Source organism: Acinonyx jubatus, chromosome A1, assembly GCF_027475565.1.
Source record: "Acinonyx jubatus isolate Ajub_Pintada_27869175 chromosome A1, VMU_Ajub_asm_v1.0, whole genome shotgun sequence".
Taxonomy (NCBI): domain Eukaryota; kingdom Metazoa; phylum Chordata; class Mammalia; order Carnivora; family Felidae; genus Acinonyx; species Acinonyx jubatus.
In genome coordinates, this window is record NC_069380.1 from 117,481,614 (window position 1) to 117,496,961 (window position 15,348).

At 42.9% G+C, this 15,348-nt stretch overlaps 1 protein-coding gene across 5 annotated transcripts in view; it reads left to right on the plus strand.

The window, feature by feature from the left end:
* Positions 1 to 15,348, plus strand: part of ARHGAP26 (Rho GTPase activating protein 26) — a 421,808-nt gene that overhangs the window by 361,868 nt on the left and 44,592 nt on the right. The window lies entirely within an intron of this gene.

Consider the following 15,348-nt stretch of genomic DNA (forward strand, 5'->3'; position numbering starts at 1 on the left):
TGGCAAGCTCTACTCAGTTTATTTTGTTCACTACTGTACTCCCAACCTTAGAAGACGTAAGCAGGTACAGCTTGCAGATTAGAATCTAAGAGTCGTGACACTTAGGGATGTGATGGACAATGACATTGGCAAGGCTGGCGCCATGCCACGTCAGTCATCCTTGACAAGGATGATGAAAACCCACTAACTTCAGTCCTTGGACTTGAAGAATACTGCTTGAAAGTTGGAAAACCCAAAGCTGAAGCACAAGAGAGATTTCTTATCTAAAGCAAATGTGTTGACCTCAATTCTGTCTCTGAGGAAGCCTGTATCCTCCCTTAACTTCCATCCGCCGTGCCTTACAGCACAGACTTCATGATAGGAGTGCCATGGAACTCTTGGCTTCCTCTGGTGGAGAAACAGCCCCCACACCCTCACACATCCTCTTTCCCATTCTCCTCTTGATCCTTTGTGTGACAGTGGAATTAGAGGAAATATGTCCTTAGTCATCCCATGGCAGTACTTACAATGTACAATTGTCACAGTGAAAATACACTGGCAGGAGATCAAGAATCAAGAAGTGGAGTCATGGGAATCCTCGACACACTAATCCAGTAGAGACAAGATCCACATGTTAGTGATCGACATGGCCAACATAATCATCCCAGACAGTAGTTAGACCCAGTTCTGTCCCAAGGGAAGACTGCAAGTGAATAATTACTAGTGGAAGAACACCCACCAAATGCTCTTGCTCGACCCTCTAAATTTTCTTAACTCTCACTGGAATGCAGACCTACCTTTATCTTATGTGTCCCTTTGGTATACGGCACCACCAGTTGAACATGGGCTGCTGTAGCCTTCTTGCACCCTACAGCCCTCACAAATATCATCCAGAATCAGCCAGATCTGACAGACCCTTCCCAGTCAGTTAGCAAACATATACTAAACACCTACTGTTTAAGACACTGTTCCGGGCACTAGGAAAGAGACGAGCAAATACTCTGCCCTCAGATCTCTTACAGCCCGGATGGTAGAAATCAGCTCTACATACATAGGGCAAGTTTTGCTGCCAAAATGAGACAGATTTTAAGTAGTAAGTGAGTGGCTTGGTCATTCACTTAAAAATATTTATGGTGGGATGAATTGCCTTTGCAGTTTATGTTGTGTGGGCAGGGTTTCCAATAATCTATCTACTTCATTTTCTAGATCTACTTTGAAGTTTGTAATTTCCTTGTCTGCTTCAGTCCAGTTTACTGAAAGTGGGGGGGGGGAGGAGTGGTAGTTTTACGAACCAACTTTTTTATTCTGTTAGCCAAGAGACTGCCTATGGCTGAAAATGCCGATTGTCACTGTGCTGAGAAAAGAAAATACGGTGCAGCATCCCAAATGTTTGTTTGTTTGCTTGTTTGTTTTTCACAGTAGGCTCTATGGATCTACATTTAAGATGCCATTTCGGGTGCCTGGGTGGCTTAGTTGGTTAAGCATCTAACTTCAGCTAAGGTCATGATCTTGAGGTTCTTGAGTTTGAGCCCCGTGACAGGTTCTGTGCTGACCACTCAGAGCTTGGAGCCTGCTTTGGATTCTGTCTCCTTCTCTTTCTGCCCTTCCTCTGTTCATTCTCTCTTTCTCTCTCTCTCTCTCTCTCTCTCTCTCTCTCTTTCTCTCTCACAAAAATAAACATTTAAAAAATTTTTTTTAGTTTAAAAAGATGCCATAAGCATTTTTTAAATTTTTTTCATGTTTTATTTATTTTTTGAGAGCGAGAGACAGAGTGAGTGGAGGAAGGGAAGAGAGGGAGGGAGAGACAGAATCGCCAGCAGGCTCCAGGCTCCGAGCTGTCAGCACAGAGCCCGACGCAGGGCTTGAACCCACAGACTGTGAGATCATGACCTGAGCTGGAGTCTTGACACTCAACCGACGAGCCACCCAGGCCCCCCTAAAGATGCCATAACATTTAAAATTTGGACTATAAGAATGCTGGAGAGAGAGAAAAAATATTTAAAGGAACAAAAAGTTGGAATTCTGTCATTTGGTTGTGTTGTGTTTTGAAGCCTCTCTACCCCCAACCAGAATTTCTCATTAGGACTCTTGGACTTTTTTTCCTCCCAGATATCTAGCTTACTAATACTTATGACAAAAATATAACAATTTCTTGTATAAAGCAGTATCTTGTTCAATTGAAATTTAATTCATAACTTGAAGGATTGTTTTCTCTACTTACATGGAAAAGGAGAGTTCTTGGGAATTAGTAGTTCTTTAAATTCTGAGTCAATGAAAAATAAGTGAAGAAGTTTTGCTACCTAATTGTCATGCACCAGCCAAGTAACTGTGAAGGAGTGCAGGTTCTTTTTTTCTGGTTCTTTGTCCATAAGGAAATTCTAAATTCTCTCTTCTTCACAGACCAGTTACTAAGTTCTGCCTTTAATTTCACCGTGAGTCAATTAGGTCAGATGCCCACAAGCAAGCACTCTGGTTCATCATTACAAAGGAAGAAACTTTCCTTGCTGTATTTTTCTTTGCACACGTGGCTGATTTTTCCAGGCTTTTCTTCTGCTTTTAGAAAGACCACCTTCTGGCGTTTATTCTTTTCAAGGTACGCTTCACTAACCAATTCCAGTGGCAGTTCAAAGGGAGACTTAGCAAAACCTAAGTTGAGTTGAGATCTTGGATACCACTTGGTCTGCACTGGGCCATAGAGAGCTCTGTTAGCCATTCTCTGTATACCCCTGTTGAAACTCAGCCAGTTTGGCACCTTATTCCTCACTTGTGGTGTGCCTCATACAAGAAGGTCACCATATATCCCACCAAATTAGGCACACCTTGGGAAGAATGAGTTCTCTGGGTACAAAATGTTCAGTGGAAACCTAAGGTGCTCATCGAGAATATGAATATATAATCAGTACGTTGGGCCCCCAGACCCCAGGAAAGCAATGCGATTTCAGGCAGAATCCTCTTCGTGCACTGCCACAGCTTTAAGCTTTGCTTTTGCTCCAGATTCATCAAGAAATAAAAGAATTTGTAGTAAAAAGAAGAAAAAGAAGACACTGTGTCTGCTCAGACAACCTGACCTGAGTTTTGCTATCTATAATGATGTCCCCCGCATTTTTTTTTTCTGGAGAGGGTATGACCCTTTAAAGACTGCTTACATGTGCATCACTGTGGGACTGCCTTTGCTCCATGTGGTAGCTGTGAGACCGCAACATGTGCCTCTGCAAAGCTGAGGGTACAATCAGGACTCCCTGCTTTGGTTTTGTTGAGTAGGGTACACAGGTTGAGATTTTTGGAGGCTGGGTAGAAAAGAGGGAGGAGAAATGATGGAGTTGTCAGTTGGGGAAAAACTGTGGGGGAACAGAACTATGTAAAAGAAAATCTGAGGCACCCACGTGGCTCCGTCGTTAAGCATCTGACTCTTGGGTTTCAGCTCAGGTCATGATCTTGTGGCTTCATGAGTTCGAGCCCCACAACGGGCTCTGCGCACCTGCTTGGGATTCTCCCTCACTCTGCTCCTCCACTCTTGCTGCCTCAGTTGCTCTCAAATAAATAAAAAATAAATAAAATAGAAGTAAATCTTATGGAGTTTCTCAGATGTGCTCAGAGATAGGAATCTTCTTCCAAGTCCTCTCGTGAGTCTTTTTTTTATTTTTTTATTTTTTTATTTTTTATGTTTTTTATTATATGAAATTTATTGTCAAGTTAGTTTCCATACAACACCCAGTGCTCATCCCAAAAGATGCCCTCTTCAATGCCCATCACCTACCCTACCCTCCCTCCCACCCCCCATCAACCCTCAGTTTGTTCTCAGTTTTCTCTTACGCTTCGGCTCTCTCTCCCACTCTAACCTCTTTTTTTTCTTTTTTATCCTTCCCCTCCCCCATGGGTTTCGTGAGTCTTTAGTAAAACGAACTTTGCGTTATTCAGTGTATCACAGTGTTACATAGGCCCTGGGGTAGACTTACTTGAGTTTGTATCCCAGCTTCACTGCTTACTAGCTGTGTCGCCATGAAGAAGTTGCTTGTTGCCTCATCTATTTAACAGGAATAATAATAGTATCTACCTTGTAGGGTTGTTGTGAGGATTAAATGGAGTAGTTTACGTACTTCCATGGCTTCTAGATAGTAAATGCCCATTAAAAGTTATTTGCCATAATTGCCATGAGAGTTGTTATTTTAACAATACCTGAGGACATGAAATGTCTTTGGAGGGAGTACTGAGGTGCTTTCGGATGGGTGCAGGGTGGGAAGGCAGGCTGCCTCCAGGACTCCCATCATATCCAGTTCCAAAGTGACACAACCTGACTCACGTGGACCAATCCCAGAGACGCGCCCAGCGGCGCGCACTGAAGTACTCTGAGGAGGCAGGAGAGCTCATGCCTTCCTCTGGTCACTTCGGAGGATCATGGGAGTATGGAGCAGAAGCACAGGCCAGAGATCTGTAGAGCCACTTGGAGGAAAGCCAGGACCAAAATGAAGCTGAGCAGCTATCTTTGCACCCCATCACCAGCCTTCAGCCGTCTGGTGGGTCAAGGTGCATCTTTGCCCCCCCCATGGCTCTGCGTCCATGGCGTTGGAGTATCATGACCCCTTATAGCCCCAGTGCGGCTCTCCCCTGGATTTCATCTTGTGCTTCTACCTAATTCTCTGCTTCCCAGTACTGTTTCCTGAGAAGGAGAGAGTCTGACTGAGTTCAGCTTTGCTCTGGATGCTGTCATTGGCTGGGGGGCACCTATGGGCCAGAGACCCTGAGGCAGGTGCTTCTTTGGTTTAATCATCTATGGCCAGAGGGGCTGGGTTACACAACCTTTCAGCAGGAACTGAGCAGGAAGCAGCTTCTAAGGCTGCCACCTTCAAGGTATACCTTATTCTGGACCCAGTTATAACACACGTGGCTCCTAGATTTCCCATCATCCAGTATTTTAGAATGTAACTCTTCACCTGTTCGTTTAACAAAAGTTAATCGCTAATGAGGCAAGGTACAGAGAACTTAGGGGAAAAAAGACAGAGGCTATAGTAATACAGAGGCCTGGATAAAAAGCAAGCCACGTTTCATACCCAACAGCCCCTTGAGTTGATGTATATGACAATACAAACAGTAATTGATGTTTATAATCCTCATGTCTCAATAAAGTAAACTCCATTTGGTATAGTCTGGTTTTGAAAGGTAGGGGAAAAAATGTGCTGTATCTTAGATTTCATTGGTTATAATAAAATCATGGGTCCAAAATTATTAAATTTTTGGTAGAGTGATTGGACGGAAAACCTTGTTGTTCACTGATGTAGATTTTGTGTCATAGTTCTGGTAATAGTGTGGGGAAATGCGGGGCACAGAGGATTAGAACTAGGTTGACCATAGTATTTTCTTAGGGGTTTTTTCTTCTTCTGGAAGAAGGGTTACTACTCTTTCTTGCCCTTCAGATTGATGAACAGCCCTGTTTCCCACAAGGAGAAATGCCCGTTGCCCTGATCACAATTATGCACAGATAGAGCAATACTAGAGAGGTGGCTTCCTGGACCCCTTCCTCCTTTCTCTGGTTCAAGGTGTTCCAGACTCCTGCAACTAAAGTATTCCTCAGTCATTCAGTGAATTACTGAGCGTCCTCAGGATGTAAGCACATCGTGTTAAAGATGACGTACATTGACATAGTGCCCTTAATAATGAAAGGTAAAAGAAATAGAAAATATATTCCTAAATTATTAATATATAACATACAAACTATAGAACAACATGGAGGAATTTAGATGCTACAGGATAAAGCGCTGCTGAAATTCCCTAACCGCAAAGATGACTTTAAGCTAGGATGGTTGAGGGACGCTTTGTGATCAACTTGGCACTTGAACTGGGTCTTGAAAGGTGGGTTTGGTTTAGACCAAAGTTACCAGGAGTATGCTGGGCATGGGGAACAGTATGGAAAGACCCAGAGGCCGGAACATAAAGGGCATGTGCAAGGAGCAGCCCATAATTGACTTTGTTTGAACATATGCTTTTCATCTATAATATTACAATTGTTTTGTTTCTTATGTCAGTATGATTTTTATTTCTTTGGGCACCAAAGCAGGGAAAGCCTATTAATGTTGTCTTCCCATTCCAGGATTCCATGCTAGCTAGATCCCAGTAGAACATCTTCAATCGATTTATCTTGTGTAATTGATCTGCCTGAGACGTTCCCCCACTTTCATCACAGTTTTGCTTCACAGTAAATAGACCTCACCATCTGGAACTCTTCTCTATTTTTTTAGCATGGATTTTCTTCCACAAGGGCCTGTTTTCATTCCTAAGTGTCACACAAGGACCTACAACATTCTGCTTCATCCTCTTTGCTTTGAGCTTTACGTTGTAAAAAGCCTGAAAAACAGGTCTGAAAATAAGCTGTATTCTTCTTGTCTGTTACAACGCAACACTAAACACATCAGACAAATTCTGACACCTTCAGCTTTCAGCAGGAGCTGTTTACCTTGGAGTCAGGCTGTACCTCTAAGAGACTAACTCTGGGCTCAGGGAGGGCAGAACAGCTCAGAGACAGTTGTGACAGGCCAGATTCATAGTGGGCTTAATAAGGAGAGAGTATAAATAGCGATCACATAGCTTTACAGAAAATTCCTGCTTATTTTTACTCCTTAGACAGAGTTGCTATGTTTAGCCTTTAGTTACTGTGCTAAACCTGCTACAGTGAGCCTAGTGTTTATTTTATTTTGGATTGATAACATCCATTCTCTTTCTCAAATTTTAGGTGAATTAGAGGAACTGCATCCCAGCAATTCAGCTATAGCTAACACATTGTCACAAAGCATCATGCACTGTTGAATTCACTGTCCTCGCCTTTTTTTTTTTTTTTTTTTTTTTTGGAGTATCTGCATTTCTCTAAATCCAGGACCTTTCTAGATACTAACAAGAGCTATAGCTATTCCTGTCCTTCTCACGTGTTTCTGGAAGCTGCGCACTAGTGTAAACTTCCCTAATATGACTTTTTTAAATGTACAGGCAGTCGTTATATTCAAGATCCTATGTGTTAGCTTCAGCAAGTTACCAGTTAGGATTCTTGGTTACAAGTAATAGAAAATTCAACCAAGCTAACTTAAGCTAACATGGAGGTTTTGGTTCATATATTTTCTTGAGAAGCATGGGAACTTGTAGTTTCAGGCATGGCTGTATCCAGGGGCTCGGATTTTGCCATGAGGTCCCAACTCTTGGCATTTCTCAGCTCAGTTTACTCTCTGTTCCTTCTCTTCTATAAGCTCTTTCTTTCTGATTGCAAGATGGTTGCCACCAGGTGGACACAGTCCCATAAACTCTAAGTACAGGAGAAAAAAAAGAATCTCTCTTCTACAAAAGTTTGAATAGTAGTCTGGGCTTACCCACTCCTGCTCCAAATTCAGTCGCCTCCCCATCCCTTAACCAGTTTCTTTGGCCAGGAGTATGTGATACTCTACTGGGCAAGGCCTGAATCGTTTGTTCCCCCTTGGCTAGGGAGGGAAGATTGACATGCAGAGTTCTTGGACTGTGATCATTTAGAAGCAGGGGTGGGGGTGGGAGTTCCCAGAGGAGAGACAGCCTCAGACCACAGATGTCCACTACAGTGGGCTTTTCTTACATGGACTTAGTGAAGGATATGGTAGCTTTACACCCCTGGAGGGAAATCTCTATTGATTTTTATTATTGTTTCTATGGGTATGTTCTCTGAAAATGTCCCTTGTTTGAGTCCAAATGGTTGTTGCAAAATTTATTTTTTTTCCCAGCTGACTGACTGGCTCCTTGGAGGATAACATTGTATAGTTTTTAAAAACGAAGAAAAACTTATCTAACTACTTATCTCTGGACACAGTTGATGCATTTAAAAACATAAATTTCTCAGAAAAGATTCATCATCAGGGCCCATTACAGATCATTAGAGGACACAAAGTCCAGTGTGGTGGGGTTTGGCCTCCATTAGTTTTAATGACAGTGTTGTAAGGAGTGCATCTTAGAAAGGGATTAAGCAGAGAAAAGGGAATCTTACGGGACTGGCCCTTTGTCCTGTGACAGCCAGGAACATGCAAGAACAGTGTATCTTCTGGCTCAGCAGCTCTGGATTCTTGCTCCTCAGGCACAGGCCTCTGGGTGGTGGCATCTTCTGGGGGTCTGCCAGAAACGGCAGGGTGGCCAACAGCCAACTCATGTGCTATGTGCAAGCCTCCAACTTGTGGTGACGTTGTCCAAAACCTATAAATGTGGATAAGAACTGATTCTTCTGCCAGAATGACATTGAGCTGCTGGAAAATTACAGCTTGGTTTAATGCTCCCGTGCCTGGTTCATATTCTTGACAGCAAAATTTTGCTTTCACAGGTTGAAAATATAATCATAGGACATCAGGTCACCATAAGATAATTGAGGATGATGATGGTGGTGATGATAGCTAATATTCATTAAGTGCTGAAGTGCCAGGCACTTGCCTTATATTTACTTATTTAATATGATGAAACAGGAGCAGAGAGGTTACCTAACTTGCCTGAGAGTAGAGGTGGGGTTTGAACCCCGTATTCCTCTGCATCCACCCACCGTGCTCAGTTGCTGCGCTGGTGGTGGGTGGGTGATGGCCGGCTCCTCCTGTTGGGTGCATAAGGAAAGAAACTGAAGCAGTCCCTGCACGTTCTCTAGTTCTAATCCTCCGTGCCCTAGCGTCCTGGAGTTCAGATTCTGGGTGAGTTTGGGGAGCTAAGAAGAATGTGGGAGAATAGGAACAGAGAAGGAGTATCTGAATAAAGAGACAGGGCAGGCCAAAGTTGAAGAGGAAAAGGGAAGGGGGAGAGAGTTGAAGAGGGAGAGGAGAGCAGGCATTGGTTGGGATAGGCTATAGCAAAGAACAGAGAACATAGAGGATGAGGATGGGGGTCCCAAAGGAAGGAAAAAGAGTGAGATGGATGTCTAGGGACCATGTCCTCTTGCCAGGTGCTAGTCATGGCGTTTTGCAGACATTGTCTAATCTTGCCTACAACCCAGTGAGGTAATCAGCCATTATTAGCCTCCCCACTTTACAGATGGGTTTCAGCGGAACAACATGACTTCCTCAAGGTCAGAGTGGTGGGGGCAGCAGGACCTGAATTTGAACTGGGGCCAGTGTAAGCCCAGCCAAGTCTGCCATTGTCTTGAGGATGAGCCTCTTACTCCTAGCCACGGTTTGTAGCCCACACGTAAGCCCTCCATGAGGTCCTGAGATCGGGCATATACTCAGAGATGATACCGATAAAGCCCTTCCTTTGCTGGGAGGCACTTGCTGGTTTTGCCCATCACAAGGAGCAGGAAGGGAAGGGAACAGCTTTGTGGCACTCCTCCTTTCTTTCAAAGTTGCAGACTTTATAGAGCCAGCTCTTGAGACTTGATCTATGCTGACAGACATGCTCCTCTCCTTCAGCGTTTCTTAGCCCTCTAATCTCAGGGAAGCAGTGTTTCTTTATACTTGTGAGATTTCCTCATATTTGCTCATTTCTGCCATTAAAAACAGAACTAGGGGCGCCTGGGCAGCTCAGTCGGTTAAATGGCCGACTTCGGCTTCAGGTCATGATCTCATCGTTCTTGAGTTCAAGCCCCGTGCCGGGCTGTGTGCTGACAGCTCAGAGCCTGCAGCCTGCTTCGGATCCTGTGTCTCCCTCTCTCTCTCTGCCCCTCCCCTGCTCATGCTCTGTGTCTCTCTCTCTCTCTCAAAAGTAAATAAACATTACAAAACAAAAAAGCAATTCAAAAGCTGACCATCTGGTTGTCACTTTACTTTCCTCCAAATTGCAGAGGTGGCAGCAGGGCGTTTGCAACTCCAGCCCTTCTCTCGGGCATAGACAGTGTCCCAGTGTCTGTCGATTGCACTTCCGATTTGCTGTTAGATTTGCAATTGGGGAATTGAACTTGCTCCTCGCTTTTGCCCTTTCCTTTCTTTTATTGCTTGGCATCTGGGTATAATTGTCCCCCTCAGGGCAGACTTGATTTCATTACACTTATTAAAGGATGACTCTACAGCCTGGGCCCTGTATCCGTCTCAGTCTGTGCGGGCACGCATCACGTACACGCTTGTGTCCTGTTGCCAGCTAAAACTGGGGCAACATTTTTAAGACTTGCAAACCTTTCCTAAGTACAAGTATTTGTTTTTTATCTCAAGTCTTTGTGTTGAGAAGTGTGGTTATGAGTGTGTGTGTGTTTGTGTGTGTGTGTTTAGACCACATTTGGGTGACAGTACAGGCAGATAGATTACATGTCCCAGGTGTCTGGTGACAACTGTTCTCCGAACATTGTTGATAAGCAAACAAAAATGTGAGATCCATTATTCTTTTCCAAAATACATGGTAGAAAAAAAATAGAGAAGAAAACATAGCATCAGCTTAACCAAGGCTAAGAGGAAAGGAGAGAAATTAAGCATTAACCCGCCCTGAGCTACCTGGCAGTCATAACAAAGAAGGGAAAGTTATGATGGTATGTGCAGTTTAGTGGTCGGTTCAAGGAAAGCACTGTAAGTTTTAAATATTAATGTGTCATGTATGTCTGTGTATTAACGATCTTGAATAGCACAATAGATTACATCTTCTTTGGCAGTTGTATGCAAAAAATAATTCAGGCTTTCTATAAATAGCCATTTCTCCTATTGTTTCTGATTAAATGTAGAGTATAATGCTAAGCTAAAGTATGGAAAAGTCGTTTTCCCAGGACGCCTGGGTGGCTCAGTTGATTGAGTGTCTGACTTCAGCTCAGGTCATGATCTCACAGTCTGTGAGTTCAAGCCCCGCATCGGGCTCTGTGCTAGAGGCTCAGAGCTTGGAGCCTGCTTCGGATTCTCTGTCTCCCTCTCTCTCTCTCTGCCCCTCCCCCACTTTCTCTCTCTCTGTCTCTCTCTCAAAAATAAATAACAAAAATTTTTTTTAAAGAAAAGTCCTTTTCCGTGTGGTACAAGGTGGAGAACAACCTAGTTAAAGTATTCCGGTGGTCCTGCCTGATGAGGAGGAGGATGCGTGGGAGGTAGGTTGCCTCGTACAGGAAGTCTCTCCTCAATGGCGCCAGCCATGCTTTGACAGGAGCTGCATGACAGGTGATTCTAAATTGCGGCTTTTAAGGATATAAGCACCTGAAGTGCAGATACCCATGTTGTTGGTTGAAAGAAGATACCAGAGGCATAGAATATGTTCTGTCAAGGAAATTAAAGAGACGGACTGGAGTCATTGTCTCCATTGGAGTTCGTTTGGATTCAGCAGCAGTTACCAGGCGCCTACAGTTGTGTTAACACAGTGCTGGGAACTTAGTGTGCGGCTCTGATGAAGACTGTGCTCTCCCATCCTTTCCAGGTAGCATGAGGGTGCTGCAAGGGAAGTGGCCTCTGGGGACAGTGGGATTCACAGGGAGAACACTTAGAGTTGCCCCCTGGGCTACAGCTTGGAAAGGGAGTGAAAGTTACCCACATGAAGAGGGACTCGTAGGCAAATGGAACTGTGCAAGCACAAGGAGACAAAGAGCATGTGCACCCAGGAAGTGATGTTCTGTGGGGCCTGCAGGAAATGTGGAGGCATAGAGAGATAGGAGTCAGGAGACTGGAGGATCAGTCACCCTGAGGCCAAAACTTACAACCGACGTATTTTTAGGTGCTGCCAAGCATTTTGTTCCTCACAAAAATGGCTTTGAATTGTTTTATTAAAGATCAACTTACTCTTGAGCCCTTAGTAAGTTCAGACACTTTGCTAGCAAGTTATGTAGGCATTATTTTACTTAATCCTCACAGTCTCATAGGCAGGTATTACTTTCCTCATTTTACAGAGAGGAATCTGAGTCATAGGAAGGTTCAGGAACTTTTCCCAAAGCCCAGCCAGTCCAGCTCTAGAGACTTTTGATCTGCTCACTTTTTGGGAGGTTGTGTTTGTTTGTTTGTTTTGTTTTGTTTTTTTGCCAAAGCCCGTGGAAGTCCTAAATTAGAGCCCCAACAGAAATGGAGTTCTACATCCAGCTATGTGGAAGGAAGTGGTGACCCTGACCTAGATTCCACTGAGACTTCCTTAACCTTAGGGAATTCTGGTTTGGGGGAGGCTGCCTGGATGCCTAGGCTGGCCTCACAACACAATCAATTAGATTCTTGCAAAGTTCAGTGGCTCTTCTTCCCCAGATTTAGCTGCTGCTCACAGGCAGCACCAACACTTTATCAGCTTTAGAGAGAGAGGTGTTGCCTTCCTCTGTGTAGCAGAGATGTAACGTCCATCGTCCAAATAGTCTCTCCATATCATTTAGACATCAGTACTTTTTGGAAGAAGGAAGGCAGTAGGCAGGACAAAATGTTAATATTTATACAGTGCCTCCTTCCCCGGCGACTTATTCCAGCTCTGATATTCTGTCCCATTCAAGAAAGGCAGGAAACCACCTGTATGTTGCTTGGTAAGGATCTGGTTGAATAAGGTGTTGCACACCTCTTAAGTTATGTAGTTACTACAAAGAATTGAGAGGCCAGGTGTTCATGTACTAATGGAGCATTCTCCAGGATGTATTGTTAAGGAAGATACGCAGTGTTGAGAACAGTGTGAGTAACTTGCTACTATTTCTTTTAAAGATGGGGGATCAGTGTCTGTCTGTCTGTCTGTCTGTCTCTCTCTCTCTCTCTCTGTCTCTCTCAAGCTGATGAAGTTTTGGTGCTGCTCCATCCCTCTCGCCCTCTTTCGCAAACACATACACCTAAACTTGTTTGTTCCTACAATATCTCTGAAAGGAAATACAAGAAATCCATAACAATGGCTACTTCTGCAGAGAGAGTCAGTGGAATGAGTGACTTATTTTCCCCTTTCCACCTTTTACACTGATAGCCTTTAATACTCTTTGGAAGTTTTAGCAATTGATATAATGTCCATTCAACGGAATAGAATAATATAAAAATTAAAGAGAAAATCCTCCTTATCGCCAAAATAAGCTGAAAGGTATTCATATATTTTATTTATAGATACAAATATACACCTTTATCTCATGGTTGTGAATTATCCATCATAAGAGTATTTTAAATCTGTGGTTGATAACCAGGCAACCCTGTAGCAATACAGGATTACCTGGGATCATAAGTAATCACAGCCCTCATCCAGATACTTGCTGATAGGGGCGCCTGGGTGGCTCAGTCGGTTAAGCGGCCGACTTCGGCTCAGGTCATGATCTCACGGTCCGTGGGTTCGAGCCTCGCGTCGGGCTCTGTGCTGACAGCTCAGAGCCTGGAGCCTGTTTCAGATTTTGTGTCTCCCTCTCTCTGACCCTCCCCCGTTCATGCTCTGTCTCTCTCTGTCTCAAAAATAAATAAATGTTAAAAAAAAAAATTTAAAAAAATAAATAAAAGGACCAAAATTAAAAAAAAAAATACTTGCTGATATGTTACATCTGAGTCTCTAAACAAGTGAGCAATAAAGTCCTATATTGAACTCCTAAACCTCATACCTGTCGGAGACTGATAAGTTCACACGGGTAGGTTCTTTGATATGTGTCCAAGTCCGTTATCAGAGATAAGGAAGCTTAAGTGTAAACCTGTGACTTAACTGCGTTTCAGATTTGATCGGGAGCTAGCTACAGGAAGGAATGCAGAGAACTTATGTGCTCAGAATACATCTGTTGATCCAACTCTTTAAAAGTTTTTCCTTTCCTCTGTAAAAGGAGCCCAAAAGTTCTGTGTCTTGTTTAAGGCTGTTGAGGTGACATAAGAGCTAATTCTTCACTTTTTGGTGCTTCGCAGGTAACTAAGTGGTAGTGTTATTTTAACCAGTAAAAAAAATCAAGCATCTAGGCTTGTACTTGCAGCTGGCAGAATTTACAAACAGTAAATGAGCAAAAGGATCGATAAATATCATGGACGGCAACTCATGGGAAGCATAAGCAAAATGCGTAAGGGTAACCTGAAGGCTCAGGACTGTGGTACTCTGGTGACTGAAGGAAAATGTGTTTGATGTCATCTTGTCGTGAAGAAAAAATGTCTGCCTTACCTCACCTTAACATGATATTTTTCTTTTTGCAAGTAGATTTTTTCAGATATTCTAGAAAAAAACATTATCGTACCAAATTTCTGTGTTCACTGGAAAAAAAAAAATTATACCTTACCTTTTATGAAGGATAATGTATACGAAAATGTAGAAGATTCTTTTTTTTTCATTTTTTCTTAATATTTTTATTTATTTTTGAGACAGAGAGAGACAGAGCATGAACAGGGGAGGGACAGAGAGAGGGGGAGACACAGAATCCGAAGCAGGCTCCAGGCTCTGAGCTGTCAGCACAGAGCCCGACGCGGGGCTTGAACTCACAGACTGCGAGATTGTGACCTGAGCCGAAGTCAGACGCTTAACCGACTGAGCCACCCAGGCGCCCCAGAAGATTCTTGATAAACACCTGATCCAGAAGATTTAGGCTGCTGAATATACTTGGTGTGGAGAAGAGGGAGCTTTTTGTATTTTTACAAAAAACAGGCTTGAGTTTATTTTATTCTTTTTTTAGGCTTGAGAGAGAATTGGCATAAGGAATTTTGTTTTTAACCAACTTTGCCTTTTCTGCTTTTATTTTTTAAGTTCCTCATCTGAAATACAGCATGTGAAATGAGATGGAATCATCTTTGTGAGAGGTATATCTTTTCCTGTAAGCCAAAGATTGGCCAAGCATTGTCCCTTAAGGAAGACGAAGTCACGTTGCCTGTGTAATAAGGAATCTGTTGCTCATAGAATAAGAAATCACTGAGTCTAGTTTCGTATTTATGAACAGAAGCTCCCGTTTTAGGTGGTGGAAATTAATCCCATGGGACTTTACTTTGAAATTAAGTTTCACGTGGGAAATTACCTATAGGCCTGTCAGGGAAACCCTTCAGGCAAGGTAGTGACTTCAAATACCGTAACACGGATATCTCCGAGATTCTTTTTTTTCTTTTTTCTTTCTTTCTTTCTTTCTTCTTCTTTTTTTTTTTTTTTTGTCTTTCCTCCAATTCACAAGAAGGATCCCCTCCACACTCATTCACATTGAAGTAGAAGGTCTTTTACCACTGTATATAAAGAGCGAGTCTAAAAATGAGAAATTAATTTGGCTTAGCCCTAGGGTAGCTTGGAGAATGCTTTTGAAGGTTAATGTTAAAAAGCACTTGGAAAGACAGTTCATTTTGGAGCCTGAGGAGAAAATTCCTTTAGATAGAGGTTTAATGTAAACCTAAGTGGCAAGCCTTTGAGCAAAACTGTAGATACAGCATGGACACTTAGATTTCATTACTGTAATGTAAATCTTTGCTATAAAAAAAGGCTCAGGTATCTCATTATCATCTTTATACAATTTTCAGCTCATAATTTCAGAATCCACAAATGCCTTTAGGGTCCAATATGCAAAGGAAATTATATATTGCAAGAAATAATGAAAAGGAGACAAGTAATTTCATGGAA